Source organism: Dipodomys ordii, unplaced genomic scaffold, assembly GCF_000151885.1.
Source record: "Dipodomys ordii isolate 6190 unplaced genomic scaffold, Dord_2.0 Scaffold2, whole genome shotgun sequence".
NCBI lineage: Eukaryota > Metazoa > Chordata > Mammalia > Rodentia > Heteromyidae > Dipodomys > Dipodomys ordii.
Window position 1 is genome coordinate 6,670,718 of NW_012267218.1, and position 9,947 is coordinate 6,680,664.

At 50.9% G+C, this 9,947-nt stretch overlaps 1 long non-coding RNA gene across 1 annotated transcript in view; it reads right to left on the reverse strand.

The window, feature by feature from the left end:
• LOC105984677 overlaps positions 1–2,443 on the reverse strand; it is a 13,756-nt gene extending 11,313 nt beyond the window's left edge. Inside the window, exon 1 of the long non-coding RNA XR_001175008.1 lies at positions 2,324–2,443. This is a non-coding gene — a long non-coding RNA (uncharacterized LOC105984677). The remainder of the gene's footprint in view (positions 1–2,323) is intronic.
• Between the last annotated feature and the right edge of the window lie 7,504 nt (positions 2,444–9,947).

The following is a 9,947-nucleotide window of genomic DNA, read 5'->3' on the forward strand; positions in this document are numbered from 1 at the left end:
GTTGGTCTAGTGTCATCACCAAAGCTTTTTTGTTGTTGTTTCTCCTCTCAGGTCCTGTTGGTGTGTAGCAACATTTAGATTCTCCAGCTGTGGGCGTTCATCATCCCCCACTGTATAGAAAGGGGCTGAGTTCATGTTCTAGAATGCAGCTATGTCGGGCATGCCACCGGCCAAAGGAACCGGGAGCCAGGGTCCCAAGCCCTCGGGGTCTGACCTGGGATGGGTAACATGGTGGTCACCCCTTAAATAGCCTCTGGACATAGGTATCCTCCATTTGCAGCACTGTTGAGATCTCTACCTCTCTATCTTAAAGGGTATCTTTCTGGAAAATTCTACCATGTTGGACAGATTTATTCCAATGGGGATCCTCTATCCCTTCCCCATTGAAAGCAAACCACTTCTGGGGTGCACAGTGCAGTCCCACCTCTCTAGCAGGCCTTATAGAAAGCTAGGCTAGTTCTTGTCTTTAAACCCCCCACCAGGAGAGGGTTTGAAGAATTGCTCGTATCATGGATACCAGAGAGGGGAATTTTAAGTAGGCAGAATGTAATCACCCAAATTGGAATTCAGCCAGGACACTGCCAGGGCAATTACTCCTCTTCGTGTGCTAAATGCCAGGGGAGTATAAATGACCCCACTTCTGCACCCCAGGCAAGCAGGGGGACCCTCGGGGGCCAGGAGCCCAGGGCCTAGCACAGACAAGCAGCCCCTCCCACGCCGCCTCCAGCTCAACCCCATCTCCAACCCATCCTGCACAGGGTTCACTAACACAACAGGTTTAAAGCTGAAGTCAGAAATGCATTCTGTGTGTGTGTGTGTGTGTGTGTGTGTGTGTGTGTGTGTGTGTGTGTGTGCCAGTACTAGGTTTTGAACTCAGGGTCTGGCCACTGTCTCTGAACTTTTGTGCTCCAGGCTAGTTAATACTCTACCACTTGAGCCACAGCTCCACTTCCAACCTATTGGTAGTTGATTGGAGATGAGAGTCTCACAGTTTCTCCTGCCTGGGCTGCCTTCAAACCCAATCCTCAGATCTCAGCCTTCTGAGCAGCTGGGATGACAGGCATGAGCCACTGGCTGTGTCACACCAGAAATGCATTCTTCAAATGACAGCCTGCATCCAGGCCTGCCCGTGCCCAGGCCCCAGGTTAAGAACTCCCCAGGTCAAGAGTTCCCTGGGTTTTGCATGGCATAGCCAGCCTCCCAAAGACTCCTGAAGGCTGCTTTTCCCTGACCCAAACCCTACCTCTCTTCCGGGCTACACTACACAGCACTGTCAGGCCCAGCCTCCCCTCCACCAAGTCCCCAACCCCCATCTCTGCTGGAAACACCTGGACTAGAATCCACCCAAGCTTTTACTCCTTTGTGCGTTTTTCTCTCTCTTTGGCAGCAAGGGCTTTTTGTTTTAGACTTTTCAGTATTGTAAGAAGGACCGTAGTGAACGCCTCTGGTATGTTTGTCTTTGCATACTTTGCTGCTATGTCCTTGAGACGATTTCCTAGCAATGGGACTGCCGTTCTAAGGGAGTGCACACTTCACAGAAGGCGAGGTCGTCCAGTGGCCTTCTGGACAGATCCACACACCACTGACTGGTTTTGACCTGACCTGACAGTACAGTTTTTCTTCTGGACATTAGCTTCAACCCTGAAGACCACATACATCAATTAAAGAAAAGATGCCCAAGCCAGGCACTGGTGGCTCACACCTGTAATCCTAGCTACTTAGGAGGCTGAGATCTGAGGATGATGGTTCAAAGACAGCAGGGGCAGACAAATCCAAGAAATTCTTACCTCCAATGAACTAGCAAAATATTGGGAAGTAGAGGTGTGTCTCCAGTGGTAGATCATTAGATCTGAGCGGAAAAAATCTAAGCAAGATTGTAAGGCCCTGAGTTCAAGCCCCAGTACTGGCACAACAGAAGGAAGGAAAGGGAAGAAGAGAAGGGAAGGAAGAAGGGAGGTAGGGAGGAAAGGCAAGAGAGAGGGAGGAAGAAAGGATGCTGAACTCTCAGAATGACTAGAGCACCTGTGATTCCAGTTAGGGCCAGTTGGGTAATCAGAATAATCTCCTCCGCTCAACATCTATGACTGAGTCCATCTGAGCATTGCCTCCAGTGTCACATGGCTGTGGCCAAGGGGAGAAAGGAGGGGCTGAGACATGGTTGCGGGGTGAAGACTTTGCCTTTTGTTCTCTCTACTTGTGTATTTGAACAATATACATTAATAAGACCATTGCATTTGTTTACTGAGATAAATAATCAGAATAGAAGAGTGCATAAGCTTGGGAATGGGATGGCACCAGTGTCGAGTGGCCGCGAGTCACTCACCACCTCCTCCCGGCTCCTTCCTCTGCTCATCCATCCAGCTGGGAAGTGGACACCAGAACTCCTCAAGGCCATCTCTGCCCACTGTCCCCAGGTCTTTGCAGTGTCATAAGCAAAGACTATTTCCTTCCATCCTCTGGCTGGTCATCGAAGGCCTCAGGAGCCCAACAAGTTGCTCTATTTGCAAAGCAAACAAGACCACACCAAACCAAACCATTGAAAAAGTCTCCCCTCCAATGACTGCCGCCTCCCTCCCCCCCAATCTCCATGGCCCCACGGGTCTCTTCTGCCAAGACCTCTGCTCACCCCACAGAGATGGCACCGTTGGCCCACATATGAAGAGATTTCACAAGACATTGAGAGGGATTTTTTTAGTGCCCTGCTCAGTAATAACCAGAGTGTTTATTAAACATGATATGCAGCAATGGCTAGAGAATCTCATGTGTATGTACGGCAGCAAGGCCAAGAAAACTGTGCGTCAAGGTTATGACCTTTGATTTCGCTGTGAATCCTAATCTTCTGACGGAGATGATCGGACTGAACTTTACTTACAATCAGCTTACAGCACCGAGAGCTGGATGGTGAGTGCCTTTCAAATTATCCAGCAAATTCTGCTGTCACCTTTGGCAAACAGTAGACCCACATGGGAAGCTTTCATTGTAATACAGGTCACTGTAAGGTAAGGTATTTCCCGAACACCCTCATGAGTGAAACAACCAAAGCAAGGGCTGTGGCCTCAACACCGCGGGAGCTCGGGAAGCGTGCGGTGGAGTAGTGGCTGGGGAATATGACATCAAGGGAAATCTCATTACAGAACAGATTCCATTTCTCTGTTTCTGTGTTAAAGAATTGGCCAAGAAGAGTGGATCTGTGTCTTGGGTACTCTGTGATTTCAATGGGGACCAATGGATAGTAGAGAGGGTGAGGCAAGATGGTGAGGGGTGGGTGGGTGTTCCATTCCCTGGCTGAGTGGGAAATCGGAACATAGAGAGAAACTGGATGCAGAGGTTGCAGGAAGCAGCAGAAATGCAAAGGCCATTTCGTGCATGTTGGGTCTAAGATGCCTCTGTGCATCCGTGCAAGGGTCCCCCAGGGGCCTGAACAACTCTCTGACACCACAAGTGATGGATGAATGCATCCATGAATCACTGTGGGTCTGAATGCTGCAGCTGGTGCTGCCAGTGGCCTTCCTCTGCCTCTCTGTCACCTGCCTTCCTGTTTGCAGGAATCAGCCCCACATGATCGCAGATCCACCACTCTGCCTGAGACCCAGCTCAGGAGAAGCTGGGACCTGGCAAGTCTGGGGAAATCCATCAAATTCTCAACACAACTATACTTCTCTATGACAGACAGATAATGATATATGTTTATTTGCACATTATATATGTGATATACAGCTATAGATATATAGTGATATACATACATAGCATCATATAATATATATTATATATAAATATATATAGCCCCAGTATGCAACCATCATTGTGATGATCTCGGTTTCTCTCCCCCTTCATTCACCTTCGAGTGTTTGTTTTCGGCACCTCCATTTCCTTACTCCTTTCTAGAAGTGAGAAGTCAGCCCTTCTCCCCCTCCACTCCCATGATTCCACCTGCCCATGTGTTAATAGGTGTGTGGGGCACAGGGTGTCCATCCATCTGAAAGAAGATTGAGGCTCAGAGCTAGCCTGGGCATCTCAACAAATAAGGTGGGTGTGATGGCACACATCAATAATCACAGCTACTTGGTAGGTGCAGGTAGGAAGACTGAGGTCCAAGCCAGACCCACAGAAGAAAAAAAGGAAGAGGAGGAGGAGGGAGTGTGGTAGGACAGCCTCTCAAGCTATACCCCAAAGACCTATGACCTCCTTCCTACTAGGTCCCCACCTATTAAAGGGTCCAGCACCTGCCATTAGCTCCCTGGACTGGGGATCAAGCTTTTAACACACAGGAGGTCCGTCTAGATCCAAGCCATATTCACGTCATCTAAGTCCAGTCTGTTTGGAAAGTTGGGCTGTTATGTCTCCTGATTTCTCCAAAGGTCACTTAACAACTTGGCTTTGGCTGACTGGCTGGCCTGATCTGAAGCGCAGGCCTCTGTGGGAACGCCCGTAGTGCCCGGCCCCGCCCTCAGAGTCAGAGCCACGCCCATAGTGCCCCGCCTGAGTCCAGGCGGCTTACTGAGAATAAGCAAGTCCACTCTGCAGTGAGAGGTCACCACCATTCTCTCTGCACTGCAGACAGAGGGCAGCACTGAGCTTCCCCAGGGCTCCTGACCAACCACACCACATAGCTCATAGCTTCGCCTGACTTTTGTAGGTCTAGAACTCACACACACACAATCACACACACAAAATACCTAGTGCAAAAGTACAAGGTAGAGTGAGGAGTCAGGGAGCAGTGCAGGACCAAACTCTTTGTATTACTATGATTAATTATTATCATTGCTAGTACTGGGGCTTGACCTCAAGACTTCACATTTGCTCAGCTGGCAAGTGCAGTTGGTGCCTGACCACTTGAGCCACACCTCCAGTGTGGGGTCTTGGGGAACTTTCTGCTCAGTCTGGCCTCAAATCTCAACCCTCCAGACCTCAGCCTCTCTGGTAGCTAAGATAATAGATGTGAGCCACAGTGCCTGACAGAGCAGGGTAATTCTGGACAGCAGCCTCTGCTCTTTCATGCAGCTGGAGAAGCTCTGAAGTATATGTGGCCCCATGTGGGTCTGCAGACAGAGACTCACAACCGGTCAGAGTCAGTGGCCTCCATCCCACACTAGACCCTGGACACCTGTGGGCAGGAAAGAGGGAGGCCTGGCCCCGCCCCACCCTAATGCTATTGCTACAGATGGTCTCTGCTCCAGCAGATGCTGCCTCCCGGGGTCCCAGGCCCACTGGCCACTCCACCCCCTGGGGTGCCCACTCTCCTCGTTCATGTATTATTTATTTAATTACCTTACTGTGGAAGTTGGTGTTTATAATTTGCCACTTCATGTAATGGCCCTCTAATGCGCACATCGCTAAATTATTTAAGCATGTCTTGCCACCACCTTTCAGGAGCCCCATCCCTTTAGCCTGCTAACTAGGTCAACTGCTTAAGTCCAGTCTGGGCACAGTCTTGCTCTACACAGCCTTGTGGCAGAAGGAGGGTCACCAAGAGTCGGGGTCTCAGGGCCCGAGGGCAGGGAACGTGGGAGACAGGTTGTGTAATGGTCTCCAAGGATGCTGCATCTGAATCCTGAGAATCTACGAACATGGCGCCTCCCAGGGCAAGTGAGACTTGGCAGGTGTGACTTGAAAGAGGTAGGGGAGGTCACCCTAGATTATCTGGGTGGACCCTACATATGACCCCAGGCATCTCTGAAGGTGAGAGTTGAGGGTTGAAGGTGAGAGGTTACAGGAACAGAGAGGCATTCGATGCCCGAGGTCTGAAGACGTCACACATCTGACACTGGAGATGAGGTGAAGGGCCACCTGCTAGGGGACCCAACTTCTGGAAGCTGGGAAGGGTTGGAAGCATTCTCCAGAAGCTTCTAGAAGGATCCATTCCTGTTGACCTTGGTCTTTCTGACTCCCAGAAGTGAGAGTAAGTGTTTAAAACCACCAGTTGTATCAACAAGAGAAAAGCAGATCACCATGCCGCATCTTTGACCCGCACTGCACTGGGTACCCTGCAACATGAGGTGGCAGGGGCTTGACCGGAGGCCTGCGATGACTGGTGAGCAAGGTCAACAGCCTCTCCCTTCGTGCAGGCTCTAGTCAGACTCCACGCCGTGGCCAGATGCAGCCGGCAGATAAACGAGAGAACCCAGATACGCTGCGTGAAGAGCCCCGGCTCCTCTCACCAGGTTCTGGCCAGTGGTGTGTGCACAGTGTGCACAGCATGTTGCCCAGGCCTGCCAGCCCTGGCAGTTCGACAGAACAATCCACAAAGCAGAGCTGGGGAGGTGGGGAGCCGTGAGTCAGCCCTAAGAGCAGGAAAGCCAGCAGCTCCCGGGCTCACAACTCCACATCAGGGAGAGCCAGGGTGCACCCAGCTGAAATGCACATCCTTGCCTCTTTCAGGGCGCTAATCCAATACATCCCAAAGGTCCTAAAATGGAGAAACAAAGGCCATGAGAGCTCTGGCTCCCTCGCTCCTTGTTTTGGGTGACAAGGGAGAAAGTATAAATGCAGACATGGTCTGCAAAGGACCGAGCTGGAGCCGCCCCTGTGTCTCCGTGCTGCAACCCCAGCGTAGGGCATGGGTAGTGGGGGCACAGTCTCCTGAGGTCTGAGTTTTCCAGTGACAGTTGTGTCCCTAAGGGCCAACCCCAGGGGGCACCTCAGGGCCTTGGAAGAAGGGTGGGTCCCAGCCTAGCATCCGAGTTTTGTGGTCCACAGGTGTTGTGTAGTGAAAGCAAAGCTCACCTTCCTTTTTATGTATTTGAATCATCTTTCAGAAGTGGTACACAGAGGATTGGATTATACATGACAGTTTGTGAGGACAGGGGGTCATGATCAGAGTCACCCCTTTCAGCCTTCTCCCCCGACTCTCACCACCAAAACCCCATCTTTAAATACCACCTACTCAGAGGCCACCAGTCTGGGCACCTTCATCTCTGCTACTCTGAAAATGGAACTTTGTCTTGGGCTGAAATCAACCAAGCCTACAGCACCCGCCCTCCTGTATGCGTGCACACACACACATACACACACTCACGCCCAAATAGACAGTTTTTCAGAAATGAGGATGCAGACGAGAGACTCAAGGACAGGCCTTGCTTGCCCTCTGTCAATTGACAGGAGAATTTATTCCACATATTCATCCATGAATATTGAGCAAGGCAACAATAACATCCAATGACACCCGGGAGGGTGCACGACTCCGACGCCCCTCCCAGAAACCTGCACCGTGCGGTGGTGTCACTGTTTTCAACCGGTCTGGAGTGTTTGAAATGCCAGCGTTTGCTTACAATTATCCTCCCTTCCCCTCCTTCTCTTTCTCTCTCTCTCTTTTTTTTAATGTGTACCCAGACATCCCTCCCATTTTCAATGCAAACCACCCCCAAACAAACCTTCTAAAATAACAGAATAAACTGAGCAAGGCCCGATTGGGGAGGGGGAGAGGGCAGTTACCACAGGTTTGAACAATGGCTAATTTCCAGACATACTCTTCTTTCCTTCCCCTACCCCTGGGTGTGTGTGGGGGGGGGGGCGGGGAATAAAACATACCTCTGAACCATGTTAGGCAAGGCTGCTCTGGGACCGGCCAGCAAGGCTTAGTATTCAGTAGAAGTCCCTGTGGAGGTGGGGGGTGGGGGGAGTCGTGGCCCCAATATCAATCCCCTCATATGAACAAGGGATTGTGCAGATGTGAGTAAGGAGGTGCAGACCTTGAGGGAGGGTGATGACCCCAGATGACTTAGGTGAGCCCTAAAGACAACCACAAGTGCTTTTTTAGGGTGATGGAGATTTGGCTGGAGCCAAATTTGGCTGGAGCGTTCTGTGCGATGGTGGGAGCCGTGTGTCCTTTGAAGCTTGGAGGAAGGTCTATGAGGTAAGAATTGTAGGCAGCTGTCAGAAAGTGAAAAAGGAAGAAAAGAGGTTCAGACCCTCATCAGGAAAGTCCTGCCAGCACCTTGTCTCTAGCTTGGTGTCTTCTTCCACTTTTTGGTGCCTATCACAGGGTCATGGGGTAATTTATAAAGGAAAGATGTGATTTGGGGCCCTTGGATCTGGGTGGGTGCATCCGGTGCGGGGGGATCTTCCATAACACATGGCATGCATCGTAACGTGATGGAAAGCAGGAAGGCAGAGCAGAAGCAGAGGAGAGGGAAGCAGAGGAGACACAGGCACAAGGACAGACTCACTCCGTCTCTAGCGAGAACAAACCCAGTGCAGTGAGAAAGGCATCCATCCCTGTCCACACCCTGGTGTTCTCCCAGCAATGTCACAGTGGCAGTTAAGCGTCACCGTGGGTTTCAAAGGAGACTAGGCCTCTGGAACTAGAAGAAAAATAAACCTGTGTGGGTTTTGGTCATTAAATGTGTGATCACTTGTTACAGCGTCAATGGGAAACTTACACAGCTACAATGGCTCCAGAGGCAGAGCTTCTGTGAAGCTACACATTGGAACCAGCCACATGCTCAGAGTCTGTGTGCATGTGTGCGTGCACATGTGCATGTGTGCGTGTGCACGTGTATGCATGTACGTGCGTGTTAAAAATCTCTTGTTCTATCAAGACAGACTCTCTTGGGAACTTATGATCTAAAGAAAAGTGATGAGAATGAAAACAGAGAAAGAAAAACTATAAAACCAAGCAAAAAGGACAATCACCCTTCATCTTATTGTTCCTTGTGTGTTGCTTTGACAGAATTTCTGGTATACAAGAGAAGAAGGCTGTGTTTGCTCATGGAAAGAAGAGAGAGGAGGAAGGGAAGGAAGGAAAAAGGAAAGGAGGTAGAGAGGAAAGGAAGAAGAAAGAAAAGGAGGAAAGGAGGGAAGGAGGGTGGGGAGGAAAGAGAATATGATCCGGGGAACGCAAGCAACAGCTGTAGTTCTAACACCCCACGGGATGGAGGAAAAGAACATAGGAGAAAGTGAAGGCTTCAAAGTTCCTGCCACTGCCACTGTTTGAGCCCAACACTGAGTTGAATCTGTGGGATGCAGGCTGCAGTGTGTTTGCCTGGACACACACAGGCAAGAGTCTGTCACTCTCACCTAGACTAGGGAAGGGCCCAGAAGGATGGATAGATTTTATGTGGAAGAAAGAATGAGGGCTGGGACACTGGAAGTGAGGGAGGCCTGTTGTTGGATTAGACCATGGAGCAGATGGAGCAACTTCCTCCCAGGCCCTAAAGAACTGGGCCACGCGGGCTGCAGGAAGGGCTTCTGTCCTGGGATACGATCTGACTCGGTGGGTGTGGGTTTGGGGGCAGCAGCTTGGGTTTGGATCTCAACTCTGCTGCTGACTGAGCTCACAGGGCCTGGGGGCTTCAGTTCCTGGGCCGGATGCAGGTGACTGCAGCTCTGAGGGGGCCGTGAGGTCCTCAGTGCCTCAGTGGGAAGATGCTGGCTGGGAACTCCGCCGATCGGCCCACAGAGCACAGACGCATCTCAGTGAATGGTACTACCATTGGGGTGCCCCTAACCACATGGCCTGCCTGTACCCTTATGCCTGTAATCCTAGCTACTTAGGCGGCTGAGAGCTGAGGATCGAAGTTCAAAGCCAGCCCAGGCAGGGAAGTCCACAATTATCTCCCATTAACTAGCTAATGCCTCCAGCATGGCTTAAGTGGTTGCACGCCAGCCATGAGCAAGCAAGCTGAGCAAGAGTGCGAGTTCAAACTCTGGAACCACCAGTCCCCCCCTTAAACAACAACAAAGGAAAGGCAGAGACTTGCTTGAAGACACACAGCTTGGAGGTGCTGGAGGGGGGCTTTGAAGCCACATCCTAGTAACTGAGGTCTTTCGTTATTTCACTCCCAATAGGCAGCCCTCCTATGAATGGGGGAGCCCTAGGAAGACCCACACAGGGCGCATAAACCCCTCCTGCTCAGTTCCCCTGGCAAAGAACACAGAGATGTCTGTCCTGCAGTAGAAGAACCACAGCACACCAGATCCACGTGCTGACTTTCACCAGGGTCTAATTC